General features: G+C 37.2%; 1 pseudogene; it reads right to left on the minus strand.

Annotated features, from left to right (window-relative positions):
- Positions 1 to 1,087: 1,087 nt before the first annotated feature.
- LOC139123528 (ethanolamine kinase 1-like) lies at positions 1,088 to 18,968 on the minus strand (annotated as a pseudogene).
- Between the last annotated feature and the right edge of the window lie 4,209 nt (positions 18,969 to 23,177).

Below are 23,177 nucleotides of genomic sequence, written 5' to 3' on the forward strand. Positions count from 1 at the left end.
ACCCTCCACGTGCCAACCTTATGTCAGAAACAAAATAAAGATTTGATAATCTTTCATTCTTCCCACTACCTTCCCTCGTATAAATCATTTGTCAGACTTATTTGGGGCGTGCTGTCTAACTTTGTTGCCTGTGACACATGCTGATTTATACCATCAAAACGTGTCTGCGTTTATTTATTTATTTCACTTTATTTTGGTCTAAATCAGTCCATATAATTCTTATTTCACGAGTAGGAAAATTTTTCTTAGAGCATAACAAAAATGTTTTCTGTGTTGGTAGAGAAAGACAAAATCAAAGGTACAGGGAATCGATCCATAATTTACAAATATCAGAGATAAATAAAGACGATCATGTACCAGCCTAACGATCATTCATATTTTCACTTCTCGATAAGCGTGTCATAGGGACTTACTTTAAATTTTAGATCGCCAGCCTAGAGGGCCCGACTAGGCCCAACTAGGCCTGGGTTTTTCACTTTGCCCTTCATCTTGTTTTTAAATTTTGGCAGAGATATCAGCCGTGTATACTGGTCCAGATCATTCTGACTCAGGCGTACACAAGCTGTTTAGGGAGCCGTCATTATTTACGGCCTGGGGATCGGAGGAAATACACTAGAAACCCCGAAATTTTGAGTCACCCCAGCCACCCATGATGATATGGGTAACCCCCTCTCTAAAACAGAAATTTTGACTTACCTGCGCCCAAGTAACAAAATGTTGACATAAAAGCTCACCCAATAACAATATGTATCTGATGTTATGTATCCCGAAAAAAGTACGAAAAAGGAAACTTTAATTTTCTCTACAGAAGTGTAGAGCTTTGTCCTTAAGGTGGCGTTGCAGTTACATAAAAGACACTGTTTTCGAACAAATGTTTCTTATCAAAGGTGGCATGCAAATTTCTTAGTAAAGGTAGCGAGAGTTTACTTGACGGGGTACATATTTGGGGTAGAAAACGTCAACTTTGGAATTAATGATAAAATTGATTTTGATCCAAACCTTGATACTACATGAAATTTAATACCTCATATGAAACGACTATTTGTAAAAAAACGACAATTCTGTTTTGTATTATCTATCTCATTCTAAAACAGTAGGGGTTGGAAGAACATGAACAAAATTGAAATTACTCGAATTCAAAATGTAAGAACTTTAATGCCAAACAAAATTGTCGTTTGTTACAGTGTGTTATGTAGGTCATTCTCTCCAATGACCATAGTCTAGAACGTTCTAAGAAGGTCATGGTTACTACAAATGAAGATATTTTTAGAACCGTTATTAGCATATCAATGGAAAGTGTATGATTTTCTAGCGATTTCTGGATAGTTTCTTTGCGTTATAAATACGGGACGGCACAGATTTTCACAAGACTTTTTTTCGGATTTCACGTCAATATTCTTTTCAAGCCCTTAACGCTAGATCTTTCTATGTGAACACTGCACGGTTCAGACCTCATTAAGGCTGCTGTAATTCTTTAATTTGTACTTAGACTTAGTATTATTTTTTTTAATTTATTTTACAGAAAATTGCAGACTTCGCCGCCTTTTTCTGTCGTAACAATAGCATTTAAATAACATTACGTGGTAATACTATAAAATTGTGCCCTGCCAAAGTGGAGTTAAAATTTATTGAAATTTTGAAAACGGGAGAAAAAGGTAAAGCCAGGAAATCTGGTGATTTACATGAAGTTACACTTCTTTCTAATCAAACTTATGATCGCTCGTCATGCGAAAAGATGTACAGATGTACGGATACGCCTTTCATTTGCACTTATACCTTTCGTATTGTCAATCATAGTGGTCTGGAATACATGGGAGGTTTGTCTCGTTTCCTTTGAAAACTTCATCTTTCATCGATACTAGTGCAATAATGCCCTTTAAAATTGATAACAGATCCGTGTTTCTTTCTTATTTTCACCAAGGTTGGCCGAATCGAGGGCTGCGATTTGTTATAGGTTTAAGTCACTTGGCATCTGCAATGCTAAAACTCCTGCTTCCTGCGGAAGTATTCGCCAAACTTTTGGATTGAAAACCTATTGAGATAAAAGAAATTATAAGAATCTTGAAGATGTATCACATTTAAAGAACTTACGAGCTTAAGATTGTAAAGTAAAAGTATACTGCTTGCTATTACAGATCCTCTCGTTGACTTTAACTCCATTGTTTAATTCTGGAAAACATACCGGCTAGAATAAAATTTAGGAAGCGACATATAATATTTAAAAGATCCCGCAGTTTCATAGTTGATTTGCGAAGACTTATCTAATGTAATGAAAATGTGACGTTTCCTGACGATATTTCAATCATATTCGACATGATTCCTATCATTGGCAATACTCAAAAGACAAATTCGTGTTCAGATAACTCACCCTGCCTCTAGCAACTTATATTTCAAATCAACTGCTTTCTGTATTCCACAATGGAATTGGAAAGCCTAGCAATTAATCTGTGAAATAATTTCACAATCCACTTTACAACTGGATATGATGAATCGAAGGTAAGATTGTGTGACATTCAAAAGTTGTTAAAAAGGAAATAATTCCTATTTGTGAAGTGGCGCACATTTAACTTATAAACTGACAAGAAATCAGAGTAAACATGTTGCTTTTGTGTATATCAACATTTTCAAGTAGTGGCAAGTAGTGGCACACATTACAGTAACTTACCCAAGATAATCAAAGTCAATGGTGGAATTCACTGTCTGTTTCAAACCCCAAAGTCCGCAAATAAAATGAGCAGCCTAAGAAATAAAACCAAATAAAATCTAAATAAATGAAATGTGTAAGATAAATGAAATATATCAAACAAAATGGTAATGACATATATTATCTGTGATATTGTTTTTACGACGTTATTAATGTTGAAATAAGACAACGATCGCAGCTTAAACATTTTGAAACACTGACCTACAATTTGCTCAACGTTGATAAGAAATATCAATATACATGTATAAGCTGCGTAACTTCATACCCAAAAGTGTTATTCAAATTAATTAACACCTCTGTAACACAAAACTAAATTATATAGGTACAACCCTGCTGAAAGCCCTATGAAGCCCAAATGCCTGAGGAGGTCAAGTATTGGTCAACCAAATTCAATTTGAACATATGGTCAGTTTAACCAAGTAAACAATCCACAATGTTGTGCATAAATACGCAAATATCAATCTTTACTCACTGCAGTAAACTGTAGTGATGCTTGATATTAAGGTGGTGATATAAAGATCTTGTTCTGTCCAAGTAACAGTATGATACGACAGTATTTACCAGCAGCCCTTGCACAATCATTCTTGAACATTCTTTTAAACTGCAGCGCTAGATCGTATATGTATGGTATTGTGGCTGTTTATTTAGTGACTGTCTGTTTTTATTACCCATATTTTCTAACAAATAGTACCAAGAAACCAGAAATACGTTCATTAAGTTTGCAATACACTACAACATGTACGTAGGTACACACGTGAGTGCGTGTTTGTTTGTTTGTTGTGTGTGTCTGTCTGTCTGTGTGTCTGTCTTCTGTCTGTCTGTCTGTATGTATGTATGTATGTATGTATGTATGTATGTATGTATGTATGTATGTATGTATGTATGTATGTATGTATGTATGTATGTATGTATGTATGTATGTATGTATGTATGTATGTATGTATGTATGATGTATGTATGTATGTATGTATGTCTGTATGTATGTATGTATGTATGTATGTATGTAGGGCCCGTCAACTATCAAGAAAAAAACACGTTTAACCCCCGTCTAACATCAGTCAGCAATGAAGTAAGCTTGCATATGGCCAGTTTAAAGGCCTGTGTTGGCACCAGATTGTCTCATCAGAAAATTTACAAAACAATTACACTTTCAATGGAAAACAAAAGGCTATCACACCTCCACAATCCTCTTACAGACAAGAACAAAGGCGATCCAGGGATCACGAACAGTGCCTTTAACTTTTCAATGTCCAGATGCATTCTTTTGGCATGAAATTTGATCTGAAAGACCAAAGGTTACCGATATCTGGCACTAGTCTGATCATGACGTGACATTCGCATGCTGGTACTTGAGTATAACACTATAGATATACAAGAAGACTACGCATCTATAAGCTTACACAAATTATGAAAAGAAGTGCAAAATTGCCACCGAAATATTGTACTGAAGCACTGCCCACCTACCAAGGCAAATTTATTAACAACGACGTATAGCTTTTCCACGTCCTCATCGGTGACATCTTTGTTGACTCCAGACAGTGTATACCAATCGCTAAGGTACGTTTTCAACCATCTGAGTTGAAATTCCTTCTGTGGGTAGTTGTCGAAGTCAATCACGTGAACTCCTGGCAAGAAACAGCCAAATGATATTAAACCCAATGCTATATGTACCACGCACCATAATGTTTTCGGTGTGTACATTTTTACCAACGAGAATGAATCTCTATTGGTAAATTTAAGCGCTTCTGTCATAAAATAATACGAGAGTGAAAATAACATATTGAAATATCGGGTATAGCAAGTATTGCTCACACACGATATCATAACATCAGAGCAATTTGCTTGATGGTGTGTGAAGTTATGATAACACAAAATTCGTCGGCGAACAGCTATGCGACTGTAGATTATATCGATAAATGAAATTACACAAATACTGCAAGAAAAATGTCTTAAAATTTTGCCTCCTGTAAGAACAGGCTGATAATTAATAAAAAGGGGGGTTTGAAGGTGTTCATGAGATGTGGTAAAGGAATGGAACGTAAATCTAAGAATTTCTCTTTACATTGTCAAGGAGAATCGAGTGAATGAAGGTAAATGAAAATTAATTTTTTTGAATCTTACCAGCAAACTCACAGAAATGGGCACCAATGTCAAGCCCTGGTAGCAGTAAAACGCTTCATCAAAATCGATGAACGCAATATCTTCTGAAATACAAATATTTTAAGTAAGTAATATTGTATGATTTGCTGGTATTCAGCGTAACTTTCGCAAGAAGTTTCCTTTCGTAGTTTTCGGTGCTTTATACAATGGCAACTCATTGTATCTGATCAGATTTCTTATTTTCTCTTGTTTTGATAATTTTGAATTTTGGAGTGGTTGGAATCTTTTTTATGATTTTAAATTTGTGATATTTATCTGAATAATGTCACGTCAAACGTGTATATTAATTAGAAAGCATAAATACGATGCCAAAGGTGTTTTCTATGGGCCGAGTTCTTGATTATCATACAAACAAACATGGAAGTATGGTAGACACTAGCGTAGAGGAGAAATGCACCTTGGGGCAGCTATTAAGACTCTCAAATATTTATGATTCTTTCCTGGTTTAGCGCTTGTTGGGACTCATTTTACAAAAACCAATAAAAATAGTACAGGAAGTTGCCCATGTAATTTGAATCATGGGAAAATAGCTCCAGGTTTGGAGCTTGCATCACCTGATATGGAAGGGACATCTTCCCATGGGTATGGCATTGTCCACTCACCCACGTGCAAACCAGGCTGTGCGTATTTACATAACTTTTGTTAATACTTAGTATCCTTGCATAAACGATAAATCACTTATAATAAACTGTACACTGTCAGATTCTGTGTTGCTGTTTACTACTGTGTTGCTGTGAATGGACAATGCGGGGCTATACCCGTGAACTTGGTGAACTTCCCCTTTAACTGTTGACTGCTTTATTGTTTTAAACCACACCATAGAAATTTGAGGACTTATGGGAATACTGGCTGAAGAAATTATATAGCATCTTCGTACATCAAGAATAAACAGTATTCTTAATGAATGAATGAATGGATGGATGGATGAATGAATGACAGAATGACTGACTAAATGAATGAATGGATGGATGGATGAATGACAGAATGACTGACTGAATGACTGACTAACTGAATGAATGAATGGATGGATGGATGAATGACAGAATGACTGACAGAATGACTGACTGAATGTCTGACTAACTGAATGAATGGATGGATGGATTAACGAAATGTATTACTAATATTAGATATTCGAATAGGTTTATGCAAATCGATAATTATTTCACTTACCAGTTTGTTCGTCGTACACTATATTTCCAAGTGATAAATCATTATGACAGAACACAATTGGTGAATTCAATGCAACCAACTTTGTCTCCAACTCTTCAATCTCCTTTCCAAGTTGGTCATAGCTCGGAATATTTTCTTGAAACCTGTGTGTGAAGGAATGATATACAGGCAGGGAATAGCGAAAATGCACTTGTAGGCCTGTCGCTAGGGGGGTTTTTACAAAAATGAATACGCGAAAGTACACAAACTGGGATCGACAACAGAGGAATGAAGGATATTCATCGACATATGTATAAGGAGGAACGCTAACTATAAGGTTAAATCGCAAATTCCAAGATATAACTCATCATTTCTTATTTATCATCATTTATTATTCGCTGGTTTATAAATTTTCTCTATCAGATTTTCCCGCTTGTTTGCCTCTTTCTGTTCTGTTTCACCATTCTCTCCCATCACTTGGGTCTTCTCTGCAAGTTTTTCTCTTTCGCTCTCAAACTGCTGATATTTTTCTTCTGTTGAAATATCTGTCATTCCTAATTCTCCGAAATAGAAGTCTATAGAATTACCGAAGGATATCGTGAATAGTACAAATCATGGATTATACCTTCTGTTCACCTCTTTATTTTCAAATTCCCTTGGAATCATCTGATAGTATTTTTTCATAGTTGGGAATAATCCAGCATTTAAAATCTGCTTACCATTTTCCGGTTTAAGTGTGTGCAGTTTTGCCATTTTATTGGCAATTAACCTGGGAAACACACCAAGACTTCATATAAATACCTTCATGCATTCATCGTTGGTCTGTTCGTCACAAGGCTTCAATCACTGTTGACCTTCATTCTGCATCTAAGATTTGCTTCCTATGAAACTTCAGACCGCTCAATTGCAAAACTAGCGTAACAGGCTTACCAAAATTAACATGATGCATTTGCTCATTCAATAAAATTTACTCTTCTGATATATTTGCTAATGTACAATTTCTTCAAATATCAGCACATGAGTGTCTAATAAGTGTTAATTTTTAACTAAGCAATGTCTCAATTGCTACAGCTTTTTTTTCAAATAAAAGCTAATCTTGAACTGTATGGGATTGTGCTTTGACAGAGAATGCCAATTCAAAACTCAAAAATGCACCTAAAATCATGGGACACTTTTACTGTTGATTAGAGATATGTTGATCGTCGTGATAGTTAAACTGTTGAGTTATTGATACTATCTATTTAAAATGTTTAATTTTGTAATAATATTTTTTTGCAAAGTGAAAAGAGCAAAACATTGAGCATTGTTGAAGTACCCACACAATGATACCAATTTGAAACACTGATGCAGAACATTTTCGAATACTCACGGATATATTTTCTCCGACTTAACCATGTCTGAATCTATTGTCTCACCAGGGACATACTGATAACAAATCCCATTATTGAAACAACAGTGAAGTTCAGGACCACACTTGGCTTTGAATAAGACCTGAAAGGTTTCTATTTCTTTTGCTCTGTCCACCATCGATTTTGATTTGTTTCCGTAAACGCGAATTAAAACCATGTCACGTGTGTTTTCAGGCAAATAACAACCGAACAATTTATTCGTAGTGCCAGCCGTAAACACCTGAAATGTAAAATAAAAAATTGATATCGTATTAGATGATGGTTCTTGATTCAAAATTCGACAGTCACACCAGGATAATATACTTGTATGCGAATGTGTATCATACATGTTGGACGATTACGCCATGCGTGGCTGGCCTGATAAATCTTTTGTTTTTCAAGGTTTATTGACATGTCATGATATAAAGGTATCGACATCTTGATTGGGGTTGTCATGGTCTTGTTCCCTGAAGTAATCCCAGTACGTTTTGTTCCCTGAAATAATCCCAGCACAATAAATATTTTGGCTTTATGACGTAACTATTACAGCATGGATTGCTAAACTCAAGTCAGTCACAAAGAGAAACATCGACAGTATTACCTTGTGAATAACATACTTATCAAAATTAATCTATGCTGCCTTCATTAGTTTGCGTCGATTGTCAAGTCGTTTATACCAACGATGAAGGCTCCTGCTGTACAGGTATATAGGAAAACCGTCGCAAGGATAAGGCTACGCTCACAAATAAGGGAGCGTTCAGTTATTATGGCCGGGGGTGGGCCGGCAAAATCCAGGGGGGGGGGGTTTCACCTGAAATTTGAAAACTGCAAAGGGGAGGGGTTCATGTATTTTTCAAACAGCTCAGAGGGAGGTCACTTAATTTTCATAAGTATCCGTCCCGTCAAAAAGCAGTTTCAGTGTTCAGAAATATTCTGGGAGATAAAAATGGTTCGTTGCATGATTTCATTCTCTGAAGATATTCACCTGTAAATCTGAACAAAAGTATAATTATCTGTCACATGAACATCTTGACTTGACAACTCTGAGGCTTGTCTTATCGTAAATCAAGCTCACTGCACTGAGGGCAATGAACAATTCCTATTACTTACATATTCGAGATATGCAAGTTTTGTCAGGGAAATTATTTAACAGTTACCTGTACTGAGACTACTAGTACCATGAAAAGTTAAATAATACTTTTAGGTGAAATTCCAATATCATAATTGTTGTCCACATCTGAACTTTTAAATACCCTATTTGAATCAAGTACATTTGTATCAATTATCAAACACCTATAAAAGCACAAATTAATTTAGTTTAGCATTGTAAAAACATTATTCTTAGTTTTCTCATAGACTCCAATGTATAGTGAATCAACATTTTGGTGAAATTCCAAAATCAAATTTCTTGCACACATATCAACCTTTAACCATCCTAGGCTAACTAAGTACTTTGAAATGAATTATCAAATGTCTATAAATACACAGATTTTGATTGTTTTTTACTGGAAAAAATCATTCATATTTTCCTCATAGACTCCCATGTACAGTGAATCTACATTTTGGTATAATTCCAAAATCCAATTCTGGCGAACACATCCATTTGTTACCACCCTAATCTAATGAAGTACATTGATATCAATAATCGAGAGTACATAAATACATGGGTTTAACTATTTTTGTATTGGAAAAAATTACTCATACTTTCCTCATAGACTCCCATGTATAGTGGATGAACATTTTCAGTGAAATTCCATAATCAGATTTCTTATACAGATAATATGCACCTTTAACCATCATATTCTACTCAAGTACAATTATGTTAATTATGAACGTCTGTCTATGCACAAGTATACCAAGTTTTTCATTGGAAAAAAATTATTCACAATTTTATCATTTACTCCCATGTATAGTGGATCAACATTTTTGGTGAAATTCTAAGGTCAAACTTTTTGTCCACATGCCAGTTGTAACATACCGATTTCATTTAAGTGCATTTATGTAAAGTATCAAATATCTATAAATGCATACATGTAGTTTTGCATTAAGAAAGTATTACATAGGTTCCTCATACATGTATGAGAAAATATATCATGTATAGTGAATCAACAATATCAACAGCTGATTTTTAATTAAATCCAAATATCAAAATATGTACACACACGCTTGGCAAAAATATTGCGACCCACCAGTAATTTTTGTCCAACCCCTTTGAGGGGTAATTTCAAAATTATAGCAAGTCAGAATGGGAAATTTGAGCATTAACACCTTTTGAGTTTGTACGGAAGGTCATTTGACAAAATCTAAACTCTTTTGGGGGGATTCTATCGCTCCATACCCCTGAGGTGTTTGTGTGTGCAGCTAATTTACTCAAGCATTGTGGGGGGGGGTTCATGAAATTTTTGTCATCTTGAAAGAGGGTCAATAATTTTTTGGTACAATGGGTAGGGGGTTCACTTATTTCGACTGATGCGCAGGAAGGCTTTGCCGGCCCACCCCCGGCCATAATAACTGAAACGCTCCCTAACTGTGAAGGGCGGGCAGGAGGAATAGCGACTGAAATCTCTTTTTTTCAGGTCCCCTAAATGCCCTAAAAGTCCCTCCGTCTATATGATCATTTTTTTTCAAATCCCCCGATTATGATACAGCATATTTATTAGGAATGCACACAAAGAAAATATAAATATATTATGGGCAGTTCTGCTCGAAGATGTTCAACACTACCCGTGCAAACATGAACATTGCGTGTTTCAGCATGCTTTAGGAAGACAACAAGAAACTGTATTTGACAAATATGCATACAGATATTGAAACACCTATCAACAGTTGCAGCTTCTGCCCTGATACTAGGCCTAGTTGTTTATTTTAATACATTTTTTTATTTTTCGTGACTACCCCAAAATTTTCGAATCCCTCTGAAATCCTCCAGCCCCCTCACTCTTTTTTGTGAATGCAGAGTAATGAGGATATTGACATAAGGCTATGGGAAAGCCTTGGCGTATTGATCGGTTAAGATAACTGGACTCCAAAACCGACTGGACCCTAGTCAACTAGACCTCAGGTCAACTCGACCTTAAACCCCGAACAAGTGTACCTCCTATTAAAAGTTTATCTCTTCGAATCATTTTTGATTAGTACCCACTTGTGTTGAGGGTCATTCTGTTTCTTCCTTATGATATATGTACAGACCACGGGTCACCTGTTGCCATGACACAATCACACAAGAGCTTCCACAGTTTTAGTCATTTAATTTGATTTTACGTAAAACTTTTCTTCGAACTCCATGCTGACACTGTGTACGACGGTGAAGCCCGTTCATACATTTTATGGGAGACCATGAACTGCTTGATGAATTCCAATCGTTCAGGCGTGATAGACCCCGGAGAAATAAGAGGTGGAGGTGTGGCTATTTGAGTAAATTTCTCTCTTGGAGCCAAACGGATGTCACACTATGAATCCAACTGTGAACTATAAAATACAATGACTATGTTACTTCTGGTGCAGGAGATCTCGAGAACAACCCAAGCGATTTTTCTATTTTGCTACAGCCTGTATGAAAGAGACAAAGTCGCGTATACCTTGTACTATAAGGCTTGTGACGAGCAAGCTCAGAGGCCGATATTTTCAATACCTTTTTTGAATCTGTTTTTACAAATGATGTCATTAATACCAATCCTGAATTAGAAACCCAATATATGATCCATTGCTTAGGTTCACTATTCTGTGTCAAAGGTTAAGTTAGAACTTTAAGTCCTGAATAAACATAAAGCAATGGGCGATGATAGATTTGGTTCAAGTCGGTGAATTTAAAAAAAAAAATCATTTATAATAGTTTCTCTAGTGTCTCTCCTATTTCGTACAAACCTATTCGGAATTTGGCAGGCGATTGAATGTGTCACGTTTGAGTCTGCGCAGTAGTGAGTTAGTTTCTGCCGGATTCACCGACTTTGACTTCTTGCAAAGTACAGGCGGTGAGACGGACTGTGTACACAGTGACATAGAGCAAATACAAAATGATTGACAGCCCCCGCCGTTATTCTGGCCAATGAGAAGAACGCATGCTAATAACCTCTGCATGCATTAAAAAGTTTGTTGTCATCTCCGTGCAAAGCTAGACATTGAGTACGTACGTTTAATATCTGGGCGAATAATGGCATCAAGTTCGTACATCAACCGCGTTTTTACAACTGATCGGTCGACCATCGCTAATCATGCAAGATTACCAAAGAAAGCTTGTTGAGAGTTACATTGAGGGAAAAGATGTGTTCGTCTGCGCACCAACCGGCAGCGGGAAAATCCTGACATACGAAGTCGCCCCACATTGTTTTGATTTCCATCGCTTTGGGCACGTAAGAGAACAGGCTACAACTGTAAGGACGGTGTCTTTTTCCATCCCTTTTTAACCGGCGACGATTTTCGCATTTTGCGACATGGGCCCCACAAACAACACAGATATTTTCACGCGTTTTTGGTGATACAACAGAGGTCGTGCTGACTTTTGTGGGAGTGATCGCACTCGACATTTTGTCAACAACGCCATGTGAGTTTTATGCACGTCTCGTTTGGGTCAATTGGTAACTCCTCCCAATGTGTAAAATTTAGTGATGTCATCTTATGAATAATATATGAGTAAAGAAAACGTCATCTCATGAATAATTTGTAGCAACGCAAATCGTGCAAGAAAGCCAAGTCTGTGATTCCGGGTGAAACTCCGCTGTATCAGTGCGGACGCAGATATGCGATTTTTCCGTTGTTGCTAAGCATGCTTATGCCAAATTCCATCGTTGCCAAGGGGTCCTGGCGTGCGCTTAAGAGCAACATCAGACTGACTGGGTGACGGTTCAGGTAGGTGGAGCTCTCCAAATTTTCGTTTAATTTTGCCAAGTAAGTTTGAGATCGAATATTTTAAGTATTTTAAGAATACTGGTCTCCGATCAAAATTGACAGTTCATGCAGTAATCCTCCTCTAAATAATGTAAATATGCCCAAAGAAAATTGACATTGCTGACGATAGTGGGTTGCATCGTTAGGAGAAAGTTGTCGGTATTATGTCCTGCTTTCTGATGTTAACATTTCCGTCTCACGGCCTTATCTTGAACAATTTTGGTAATTTCCGTAACAGTTTATGTATAGGAATTGATTTTGTGAATATCGCTTCTGGAGGAGGTCATTTGACAGTACGATAGCGTATGAAATGCAGGCACCTGAAAACCGGAAGTACATTAACTTTCCAGGCGATATAATTGATGATAACTTCATTCACAATATTCATATTTAGTATCATAGTCGTTTAATCCAGTTATTTGTTAGGGAAGCATTAAGTTGACAATCTTCTGTCGCTTACTTAATGTATTATCATGCAGAATAGCTATAACCGTCGCGGTATTTCAAAAACAATACCATGCAAGTTACCCTCGAGCCACAGTCACTTGCTGTTCGATATACGGCGATGGCCGCTTTGGTATGCATTAGAAACATAGGAAGTCGGGAAATGGAATAGCCGCTATACGCACGTACAGCCGAGTTACGAGACTGATTTTCCTGACAAAAAGCTATAGTTTACTTAAAAAAACAGCATTAATGACTTCCAATACGTCTCTGAATCCATACCTGTTATAGTCTATCGTCAATAACGATCTTCTTGCTTTTTGGGTACGATTTCCCATTCTTCACTTGATTTTTCTCTGAGTGTCTACAATGTGACGTAGTATTAAACATGAAAAAAACAAAGTCCCTTTCCTATGACCCGCGTCTTTAGCCATAGCAGTGACTATGTTTTAGCTTCACCTGTACACATTATAGAAAATGATACTATAGTCTAGAGGGCGATGCTGTATACTAATTAGGGTGAAGTTCATATCAAGCATAGGGAGTCTATTGGGAGTTCACATCGGATGTGCATTAAGTTTGTGAGATGAGATCCTATCAGAAACAAATGAGAGCATTTAAGTCGGACGATTCCACAGAACAGCTGATATGGAAAGATGTTTTGTGAAAATCCTGTTTTATATAACAATATCTGCTACTGATATATGTTAATATATCATGCATGTTTATCCATTGAAGTGATAATTTTCCAAAAGTGTCATTCTTTATACAATTTACGCACTAAATTGTCCTAACAATTGACTGAGGACTTGATAAATAATCATTGACAAATACTTTTAAAACATATGTATAATAAATGATTAATTTGCTGGTTTGTAATATGCATGTATATTAATAAGTGGTGTGAACTTATTCTTTCAGATCAACACTACATGGACTGACGGCCAGTGAACGTTATGCGTGACAAGACTGAAACATTTAAATTTCTTTTTGACATGTCATTACAACATTGATTTATTACCATTAATACATTAATCATTATTACAATCTAGATTTGCTGCAATTTTATGAATTTTGGTTGAAAATGAACTCTAAGTTCCATCATAAGATGGTGGCAATGATATTGAAAATGTAGAAAGCGAAAAGCTGCTTGGTGTGGAAGATTCAGAGTCATTTATCATAAACATTACATGTTGATAGTATTGTGAAAAAATAAAGAGTAATCTGTATCTTCTTGCCAGAATTTAAGCATTTTTACCAGTTTCAGCAAGGCGTCAATTTTATAACAGTTTCATTTTACCATATTTTGATTATGGTCTCGATATTTGGGGTTGTTGTAGTCAAAAGGATATGGATCACTTGAACTGTCTTTTAAAGCGGGCAATGTGACTGATTTTGAATTGTAACATATGTACCTCATCCATTGAAATGTTTACACTTCTACAATGGTATCTGCTATCCCATCGCTATAAGTACAACCTAATAGTGTCTGTTTACAAGGTATATGTTGTGGCCAGTCTCCTCCATACATGCGGGATATAACAACGAAGTACAAAGATCCACAAAGATTTTAAGATTTATTAGAAATAAAGCTCTACAAGTTACTTTTGCTAGAACCGAATTATTAAAGCAGTCTTATTGAGTAATTACCTGTACAACGATTTGCCTTCAGCAATAAGAAGTTGTACAAGTGTTAGAGGTTTTAAGCAGGCTTGTTACAAATTTTATCGACAAAGCTTTTACGACACTTTTACATGAAACCTGTCTGTGTTGTAATGTTGTTGTTATCCCTGTACTTTGTCTTCTGTGTATAAGTTTTCTTTGTGCTCGACCCTTGTGAAAACAGGCGTATACCTATCATGGCTATAGAGTTATAAGATACTTATTGCATCAAATTGTAAAAGATTTATAAAAAATACGTATTTTAGTTAGGTAAATCGCGTACCTGTACTTTTTAGAACAATAATTGTTAAAATAACTGAACTCAGGTATAGCCTTGAAGCTGTGATACTTGTAATTATTTTCCCTTTCTGGCTCGATATGCAAGTGTGCATTTCAGAAAAATCAGTGACAATCAGTAATAGTTCATTTATGTTTTTTTAGTAAATTTATATTGGCCACTTTAGAGATACATGGCTTCAGTAAATCGCCTCATTTTTTATGCTTAATTTTCTGCACTTTTATAGGGGAGATACTTTCTCCGGCGCAAAAGTTCAGGATGAGAAACGGTAAACGGTAGCCGACTGGTTTTGTGTGAGGCCTAGCAGCTAGGCGATGTTGCTGTGAGTGTGTGGGGGTTCGAATCCCGTTTGGGTTATAGTAAAAATTATATTTGAGAAACGCTACAATGAGTATCGTCGCTAGAGGGCAACCTTCACGCATGCGCTTTAGCTGTTATTTTAGGGATTTGCAAGGACTACCTGTACCTGTCAGTGCTATTTTAAGTTAACATTTCCGTCTCACGGCCTTATCGCCAAACTGAGGGCATAGCGTTTAAGTTGGATGTCTGTGTAAAAGGACAGTGACAAAATCAACTTGGAGAAGAAACATGTAATGAGCATGACCGGAAAATTCAGGAGTGAATGAGTTGCATTTTCTGTCAAAACGCACGAGACAACATTTTGACTTCGCGATTTTTCAGCGATATAAACTAATAAGACACTAAATAATGTACGATTTGGTAAATCTAACTATTTATCTTTCAATTCGCCTAGTTATAATTAACATAAGTTGAATTCTCGATGAACAACAGGCGATATTTCTTTACAATGTGTAGCGCTAGATTTAATAATTTTTTTGAAATTTTCGCGTTCCATACCACCCACGAAGGAAAATCGATTTTGCGCGTCTCGGGTATCTGCGTCCGCACTGTATAGCGTTCACTCCACTCATCGCGTTCACCCTACTCATCGCGTTGACTCACGCGCGCGTTTCACATGAAAGCAGAATACAAATCATTGCGTTCACTCCACTCAAACATTCACAAATCACAGACTTGAACCAAGTCTAGGGCGATGATAATTTGCCAGCGATAGTTTAGAAATGTGCTGATTCACTTTTCCATTCCACTAACTTTCATATATCGGTCTATCCACAAGGGAGTTTTCCCGAAAGCCGAAGAAATCTTTGGTTGTACCTGGTACCTATACACAAAAAGGGTACCAAAACAAACGTAAAAAATTATCGCCGAGTGTCCCTCTTATTTCAAAAATGTGTGAGAAAATGATACCAAGGCGAGTATATAACCATGTAAAGAATGTTTCATCTGAACAACAACAATATGGTTTTTCGTCGGGGCGATCCTTTGATCTATCTGTCTTGCTGAATGAAGCTCGTATTGCTGTTAATGAGGCAAAACAGTTGGATGTCAAATATACAGATTTTACTAAGGCATTTGACAAAGTAAATCATAAATATTTAGTTAACACACTTAGTAAGTATGGAATACAAGACACCCTCCTTGACTGGTTTGTTAGCTAACTAGCTGATAGATCGAAGGTAGTTAATGTTAAAGGGTGTAGATCAAACCCTGGTTCAGGGAAGTCAGGGGTTCCGCAGGTGTCACAACTAGGAGTCTTTGTTACATTCATTAAATGATTTATTTGGCAAGCCGCACATTTCAATCCCAGGTTGTCGCATTAGTGGAGGTCTCCTCCCAGTCAAACACTTGGCCAGTACAATGTTTGATTTCTACAACATTGATTACACGAAATGATCTTAACATTTTACTTATCCTGCAAACAGAGTTTATACAAGCGTTTGATCAACGGTCGGTTCAAATCACCAACGGTCATTGATTCCCCATCATAAACACTTGAATTTCCTAAAGAAGTTGTCTTCCAGTCGCGTTAGACTTTGATAATCACAGAGTTCGATCGGCAGCAGCTTCGCGCTGACCGCATGGCGGTCTGTCTGTGTTTTTGCGGCCGGGGAAACTAAAAAGTGGCATTTTCTGGAGCGTGTGCCCGCGTGTTGCCTGTTTGGTGTCCACTTACACAGTGAACGCCGCCAAAACCTCGCGTCGTTTTAAAGGGAGGCTCCGTCTTTAAGGTTGCAGACGATCTGAAGCTGTTTAAAGGCGCCCTTCTCAATCCCAGGTTCTCGCATTAGCAAATGTGTCAATAGCCCATTAACAGTTTGTCATTCTTTTGTTTTCCATTGAATATTTCATCAAGTAACTAATATTTATATTAGATAAATCTGATAATTGAGTGGGGGCTTTAAAGGCATTTCTGGCGATCCCTGGGATTGCCATTGTTCTGGTCTGTACGAGGATTATTGAGTTGTGATAGCCTTTTGTTTTCCATTGAAATTATAATCTTGTTGGTAAATTTTCTGATGAGACAATCTGGCGCCAACGAATGCCTTTAAGATAATAGATAGTTTGAATGACTGTTCAATGTTACAGGAGGATATCAATTGTCCATGTGGTGTGAAATTTGTCCACGTGGTGTGAAAAATGGAAAATGCGCCTTAATTATGCCAAGTTTGTAGTACTCAGCCTTTCTTTGAAAAGATTGCCTATTGAAAGGCCTTATAACTTTGATGCACTCTATTTGGAGACAGATTATAGTTATAGCATAGTCCCTCTGAGGGACTGTAGTTATAAGATCTGGGGGTTACACTAGACACAAGTTAATTTTTTCAACTCATGATGTTTCCATTATCACTGATAACTGGAAACTACTTGGCATGCTAAAAAATTCGGGAAAAGATTGTTAATATGTGTGGCAAAAAGTTGGGACGCTATTATTGTACAAAAGGGGGTGCCTTTTGGCCATAGTGGCTTGTGGATGCATTGCTTATAGTTTACACAACGTTCATCAGAACCACGTGGATAGAGTGACTGTGTCAGAACTAAACTTTAATGTCTGTTGTTTGAAACAGTATTGACAAAGTGTACTCTGACAAGCAAGAAGCTGTACGGCGTAACTTTGTTAAATATTTTGTTATCTTGTAAAAGTAACATTTGATGATTATTTATAGGATGATCTGTGTTATACTTAACTTGCCAATGCTGTCCGAAAGGCATACTTATTCTGACCTTGTGTCATACACAAATCAATTAATTTCAGAGGTTTCACAAATGTTTGATATGTACATGTATTTAATCTTGATCACCTGTACGATGAAAGTCAAAGAGTTCCCAGGGGTCGGTTTTTGATTTGCGTTCATTACGTCCCAGAATGTCACTGCAAGTAGTAAATCATAACCTCCAAAATAAACGTTTTGAGTGAAATCGATCAGGCCTTGGGGCTTTGGCAAAATATTTTAGGGTCAGTTGACTTACGTACGGGGTCAAGTTGACCTGGGTACAGTTTACAGTTGACTAGTTAAATATCGATAGCGTTTGTGTCAAGCCTAGAGTAATCGCTCGGGTCAGTGTGCTGTGGCGATGACCTCGACAACCTTAATTTAAATGGTTATTATTAGCATGGAGCTACCAAAAGGTAGCTCCATTGTATTAGCTTGTGAACACAATAAGTATACATATGAAGTTCTTTCATATTGTGTACAAAGGAGCTCAATGCTGAATAAAAATATAACTGTGTACAATAACAATACAATGTACTTATATAGTGGCTGTAATTCTAGGTGTGTCCATTTCAGAACAAAATATTGTGGACAAAAATACTGAATTAAATCAGCAAGTTTAAACAGTGCAGAGATAAATTTAACACAGCGCGGAGACAATTTGAAAACAGCACGGAGCTTTTTACACGGCGCAGAGATAAATTTAACACAGCGCGGATATTTCTACACAGCGCGGACATAAATTTAATACAGCGCGGAGCTTTTTACACAGCGCGGAGATGAATTTAACACAGCGCGGATATTTCTACACAGCGCGGACATAAATTTAATACAGCGCGGAGCTTTTTACACAGCGCGGAGATGAATTTAACACAGCGCGGACATAAATTTAACTCAGCGCGGAGAATTGTCGTTTTCGTCCACGGTAGTTACATCTTAGTAAATTAATAATGCCTCTGCCGAAGTAAAGTCGCGTTACGCGATATCGATTTGAAGTTGGGCTTTTCGTGTCTGCTTGAAACATGAAAATTAAAATTTGGTAACCTTGAATTGTATATTCTTGGCCATCCATTCAGGTCTGACTGTCTTCATTAATTCCAGCGCCCCTGGTTCAGGATTGTTTTCATCCACAGTAACATTCATGCGTTTAACTCCTGCTTCAGGCAATGCCATGGTTAACCACTGACACAATCTCAAAGCTATAACAGGATGAAATCCCATATTAAACATTCTTTATGCATTTGCATAAATTTGCATAAAGTTGGTCACCTCCTGTGCGCGCCTTTATGCAGTGCATAAACAAAGGTGTGTAAACAGGATGTCAGTGGTGGTGCCTGTACGCATCTTTTATGCACTCATATAAAAGGGTTTAATGGCTCATTAATATTATGCACCTTTATGCAATCCAATAAAGTTGCATAATTTTGCATGATTGTAAAACAACAATGAGGATGACAACTTACAGTCTCTACAAATTGGAAAGCGCTACGTTTTAAAGATTAGCTGGATGTATAGTGAGAAACATCTAGTCACTTCCCTAGGGTCACTTTTCTAACCTTCCCTCCACCCCAATCGTGATCAAACTCATCTGTAAGGGTGGGTAGAGGGACGATGGTTGAGGGTTTGTACTTTGGAGTCCCGGAAACAATCGGAGGGTCGCACAGTGCAGACGTGTAATAGTCAGCTCAGTAACTTTATCCAGATACCTGTCTCAAAAAGTTTCTTTGGTGGTGTTGTAAGTTGCCTGAACGTCAAGAATACCTGTTGGAAGTACTCTCAGGGAAATGGGGATCGCCACGGAACAGTATCGCGTGAAAATTGGGAATTTTGCTGGCGGCGACCCGACACGTCAGCAAACTCTCCCAAAGATGGCCGCTCTGCACATACCTCTGGTCAATTGCAAGCTGTCATTGACTAAATCTTTGCCTTCTCAGTCTGCTTGTCATCGGTGCAAATGCGTAGAGAAACCCAGGCCCTAATCTCCGTTCAGGTATTCAGAGCACAGGTTCGGGAGAAGATTCTGCTACAAAAAAATGATATCGCAGGTATCGTAGATAGACTCGATACACTTCTCCGTGATGCGAGGGAAATGAACGCTAAACTCGACGGATTGCAGTCTCGAATGGACAATATAAAAGATGAACGAATTACGAGAGTCGACTGACCATAACAAAGCAAGAATGTCAGAACTCGAATAAAAACAGAAAATCTTACGGTGAATTGAAAGAAGTAATTGCAGGTCTGAAACGAGAAAATGAACAAATACAACGAGACAAAGACAATCTTGAGAACCGGAGTCGAAGGAACAATGTATTGTTCTACGGCTTGGAACAAGGAAACGCACATGAAATTTGGAAAGAGGCTGAGGAGAAAAGTCAAACAAGTGCTGAAAAATGAGCTGGAATTTCGGAAGATATTCAGTTGGAAAGGTGCCACCGTTTGAAGAACGCACCGTTAACACGTGGAGCAAGGACGGTCATAGCAATGCTGACAAAGTTCACAGACAAAGTCCTTATTCTTTCGAAGGCAAGTAAACTACGCAACTCTGGTATCAGTATTGGGGAAGACTTAACGAAGAGAGTCCGTAATATTCGCGCCAAATTGCTAACCCACCGAAAACATATTGGTTCTAAAGCTCTCGTCCGTTTTGATAAACTGATTCATACCGCAGTAAGCGGTCAGAAGACCATTTATAAAGTCGATGAATCAACGGGGCAAGTCGTGAAGTCACACACGGTCACACCATAGGGACATGGCCAGGGTCCAAAGACAACTGACATTTCATTTCTGTTCTGGAATGTCAGGGGTTTAAAGGCTAAACGCTCAGTTTCTGAATTTCTTGCATTTTGTAAAACTTTTAATTGGTTTGGTAGAAACTTTCTGTTGCGAGACAGACTCTGTCGATTTCGTAGATAGTTATGCTTCTTATAAATTTCCAGGTTTTAGACGCAGCCAGAGAGGACGTCCGAGTGGGGGAAATGCGGTTTACATTCTCCGTAATATTGCAAACAAAGTCAAGGAAATAAAGAGTTCTCATGAAAATTGCGTTTTTCTTCATCTCAATAAAACGCTCTTTCCTTTCAACAACGACGTTCTCTATAGCTGCTGTTACTTTAAACCAGACGATAAGACAGACAAATTCGATGCATTTGGATCATTTATAACGTTCTTTCAATCCAGAATCACTGGTTTTGCTGGGTGGTGATTTTAACGCCAGAACTGGGTGACTCTCTGATTTTATCGTCGATATTTTGGTAATACTGTAATCGATGTAGTTCCCTATTACAAATATCTAGGGTTGTTATTATCATCTACGAATGTATGGTCGAAAGCAGTCTCGACCATAGCTAGCCAAGCAAACAAAGCAATGATTGTTCTCTTAATAGCTAGTAGAAAATTTGACAGTTTTTCTTTTAAGGTTCACTTCAGACTATTTGATTCGATGATTGTTCCAATTTTGACTTATGGTGCAGATATCTGGGGATTCCAATACTATGACAGTATTGAAAAATGTATAAGTTACTGGCTAAAGCTTATCGAAATGCCGACAAATAGACTCCTAAGACATGCGTACAATATGTTAAGAAATCTAGGTAACCTATGGAGGCATACATGGATCACTTCAGTTAGAAATATTCTTTATTCATATGGATTTGGTTATGCCTGGATTGCTCAGGAAATGAGACATAAGAACGTTTTTCTCAGTTGTTTTCACTCCAGGGTTGTTGATATTTATAAACAACATTGGTCAGTCAATGCAACAGGCAAACCTTAATTACGTACTTACTGTACATTTAAAAGTCTTCTTGAATCTTAAAAGTATTTAACTTTGACTTGTAATGTAAAATTTATACACGCACTAGCTCGCTTACGATGCTCGTCTCTCCCTCTAGAGAGAGAAGTTGGTCGTCATCAACGAAACGAAACATAGATTTTGTAAGGTCTGTAACTCCGGTGACGTTGAGGACGAGTATCACTTTTTGTTAATTTGTTCACTTTACGACAGTATTAGAGTTAAGTTTTTACCACCAAGTACTTTTCTTGATCCAAACTATGACAAATTCAAAAGGCTTATGAGTTCTAAAGATCCCCAGGTATTTATGAATATTTGTAAATACATCTACAAAGCCATGGCCGTAAAAACAGCAGCCATTTGCAACTCTTAGTATGAATAATTTAATCTTCAATTGTTTTTGCGAGTATTCTGTAAATATTGTATTTCATGTCTGTATTTGTGTGATGGATAACTTTGTTGAGAACTGGGTGTTCTCCTTGCATTTGGGCGCTAGGCCTTGAAATAGTCTAGTCTAAAGGTAGGGTTCCCATCCAACCCATGGATATATTTTTAACCGACATTTTTGTAATCCCTAGGATCTATAGTTTATGAATTTTGATGTTCCCAAAATCAAATATTGTCCCATAGGGTAACAATTGCCGCCATCTTTGCCGCCATCTTTGCCGCCATCTTGGATTTCAACAATGGGGTAGGGTCACACATTTACCGCTCTACGGTAACAGAAACAATAAAATACTATAAACGTTACATTTTTAGAAAGTCAATATCATGGCCTTTTCATTGATGTATAACTTAATGGTAATAAATTAATATTCGAACGTCGACTAGACTTCATATTGGCCATTGACCGTAAATCGTAAAATTTGCTAAATTTCAAACCAAATAATTAAGTTCCCGTTCCTCCAAACAATTTTTCATGAAGTATTTATATATGTTTTTGGGAAGAACTCAGTGCAATAAACAAGAAAAACAACATTAAAAGTATGTGTCTTGAGAGTTAGTGGCTGCATGAGCCTGTTTTCTTAATACGTGGTATGCCAAATATCCGTGTGTAATATAAGGGGTAGGGTAATGTTTCCCTTTCTGTTTCGAATCATGAAAGATGAAACCATAAAAATGTTACATTTCTAGAAAGTGCTAAATCAGGCCTTTCAAAACATGGATAATTATAAAGGAAAAAGCCGCAGATTTGAAAGTCACAAAGCTTAAACCTTTCAGTTTGTGTCGATTTTAAGTGATTTTTAAAAACAAAATTCTAACATATTGGGTAGAGGTAATGTTTCCCTTTCTGCCTCGAATCATGAATTATGAAACCATATAAATGTTATACTGATTGAAAACTCGGACGAGGTCCTTTCTAAACATGTATAGTCCGTGGGCTAGAGGGGGTCTACGTGCACCCCCCACAGGATAACAAACCTGTATTTTTCAGAACCCTTGGGATCCCTAGAATACGAAATGGAATTTTAACAGAAAAAATATAGGGACGCAATAGCTGTTATGGTCATGTTTTGAAGGGTACCGCAAAATCACGATTTTCCAAGCCAAATGCATTTTCGTCAAATCTGTCTTCTTGTACGTCATGTGCTGAGCTCATTTTTTAACATAACCTCACTTG

Source organism: Ptychodera flava, assembly GCF_041260155.1.
Source record: "Ptychodera flava strain L36383 chromosome 23 unlocalized genomic scaffold, AS_Pfla_20210202 Scaffold_23__1_contigs__length_28996876_pilon, whole genome shotgun sequence".
Classification (NCBI taxonomy): Eukaryota; Metazoa; Hemichordata; class Enteropneusta; family Ptychoderidae; genus Ptychodera; species Ptychodera flava.